The sequence below is a fragment of the Larus michahellis genome, chromosome 18 (genome assembly GCF_964199755.1).
Source record: "Larus michahellis chromosome 18, bLarMic1.1, whole genome shotgun sequence".
NCBI classification, from domain to species: domain Eukaryota; kingdom Metazoa; phylum Chordata; class Aves; order Charadriiformes; family Laridae; genus Larus; species Larus michahellis.
Window position 1 is genome coordinate 1,569,888 of NC_133913.1, and position 2,445 is coordinate 1,572,332.

At 59.3% G+C, this 2,445-nt stretch overlaps 1 non-coding gene across 1 annotated transcript; it reads left to right on the forward strand.

Moving 5' to 3' along the window:
* Window positions 1–154: 154 nt before the first annotated feature.
* On the forward strand, window positions 155–228 carry TRNAN-GUU (transfer RNA asparagine (anticodon GUU)). The gene has a single exon. It is a non-coding gene; the product is annotated as a tRNA-Asn (tRNA).
* Window positions 229–2,445: the final 2,217 nt, after the last annotated feature.

Here is a 2,445-nt window from a genome sequence, read left to right on the forward strand (position 1 = left end):
GCCCACACGGTTGTGGCTGTGTGAATGATTCCGGACCCAGCCCGGTGTCGCGGTGCCGGTGCCGGTACCCGGTGTCCCAGTATCCGCTGCCCCGCGGACGCTGCCGGGGATGCTCCGGCTGACTGTGGTGGCCACGCCAGAAACCCTCAGCGCGGTCTCTGTGGCGCAATCGGTTAGCGCGTTCGGCTGTTAACCGAAAGGTTGGTGGTTCGAGCCCACCCAGGGACGCTGCGGTTGATTTTACATCCTTTCCCCCCCCCTCCTTTTTTCCCAGGGCGCAGCCAAGGACGGACACAGCGAGGGGGCGGCAGGCGGAGGTGGCCGGCCCCGGACCCTGTGTGTGCAGTCAGGGCTTTTCTTCAGAGCGGTCTTTAGATGTGCAGCTTTTGGGGGGGCTCTCCCCACTCCCTTGTGGGCTCCATATCCTCAGGACCAGGCTGAGCCAGACGGGGAGAAGCTGTGAACAGGCAGGATGCGGCCCTGGAGCTCCCTGTGGGCTCCCAGCTCTCTCCAAGCCTCTGGGCGAGGGGGAAACCAGCCCCCATTGTGAACAAAATGCTTTCTGCTCAGCCTGTGGTCCCCTCTGCACCACAGTTTCTCCCACAAGCAAAAGGACACGTTGGGACATTAAAAATGGTGCAGAGACTTGAAAGCCTGTTTCCATCCAGAGCTCATATTTTGCCTTAAAAAAAAAAAGCTGATGGGGGTCCAAAATCTGTGTTGCTGAAGTTCCCCTCTCTTACAAAGTCTTGTAAAATCTATTTATGTTCCCCAGTTGCCCTGATTTTATTTTCATACCAGAAATAATGAAGTTAATGTTTTGATGCAGGGCATAAAGCTGTGCCAGGAAGATCCCTGTTGTTTCAAAAGCTCAGAGCCACAAAATGCTCCCAGGGCTGAGCCCAGCGGTGCCAGGGCTGGGGAAGCTCCGGGGTTCTCTGGGCCAGGGAGAAGGATTGCTGCTGTTTTCCCAATTGGAGAGCACGAGCCCAACGGGAAAATGGAGAGAGAAGCAGTGCCCATCAGGGAGCACCTCCCCTCTGCCACCCGAGACAGCCAGCACTGCCGAAATCTGCCCGTAGAGACATTCCCGTCTGGCTCTGCCACCCCTTCTCTCCCCAGGGTGTTCCCACCAGACAGAGCACAGCCTCTGACTTCATCCCTGCGAGAAACCTTTTACAATGGAAAAAAAATTAAAAATACAACAGCCACGGGACGGGCTGTGCTTTGGGACTCGGTCCCGGGCGGATGAACAGCCCCTGCACGGGCCGGAGGCTTTCATTGAAACCAGGCGGGTTGATCTGTTGCACATTTGAGAGCGTTTCCAAACACATGGATCTCTTTCCCTTTGGCACAACATCACTCCCCTAAATTAAACATTTAATCCTGTCTCCTCCAGGATAGGGGAGAGCTGGTGAGCGGGGACAGGGAAGGAAATCCAATACTCTGCAGAGCGCAAATCCCCCTTTCACTTGCTCTCTGAATAAAAAATACCCTCACAGCCACTTGCCAGGCCCCTTCCCCGCCCCGGGATGTGCGAGGACTCGCTGCTTTACAGAGTGACTTTAGCGTGCCGGCACTTCCCAAGAGACTTTTTTCCCTCTGAGGAGCTCTTGCTGTCCCTGGCGCCACAGGGCAAGTTTAGGGCTTTGTCTTTGGGACCCAGAAGTACAAAAGCGGATGGTGGGTGCGCAAAGCCTGACACCCCCCAGGGCTCTGCGCAGTGAAGTGCTGTGGACTGGGTTTCCTGGGGTTTCCAGTTAAATTCATCCAGGTCTGACCAACTTTCCCCCATGCCACAGAGAAGGTGCCAGGGTTGCATAGGGCCAAAATGAGGGTAGATACCATTGGGCAGATCCCAGCCCCGGCACCCTGCGGTGATCCCGGCCTCACCACGGGCAGCAGGCAATGGGCACACGGGTACCACAGAGGGGCCACAGCCTCGGGGACCCCCCAGCGCCACTGAGAGATGGGGTGGCTGTACCTGTCTGCCACCTCTGCAGTTCCCCTGCGTGTCCCTCTAGCTGTGCCAAGCCCCCATGGGCACATCCAGCTGCCCCATGTCCCTCCAGCTGTGCCCTGCCCCGACGTGCATTATCCAGCCGTGCCATGCCCTGTGCGTCCCTCCAGCTGTGCCGTGCCCCCAGGGGCACATCCAGCTGTGCCACGCCCCTGCATGCACTTCCAGCTGTGCCGTGCCCTGTGTGTCCCTCCAGCTGCGCCATGCTCCGCATGTCCCTCCAGCTGTGCCGCGTCCCCATTACACATCCAGCTGCGCACCCCGACGGATCCAGCGGCGCCCCGCCCCGCCCCGCCCGCGCGGTCCGCCGCCGTCCCGGCATGCCCCGCTCACTATGACTCTTCATTTTCCTCCCTCTCCCTCCCCACCGCCCCAACCAACCAGCTCCGCCTCGCGGCGGGCCCACCCACCAATAGCGAGCGGCG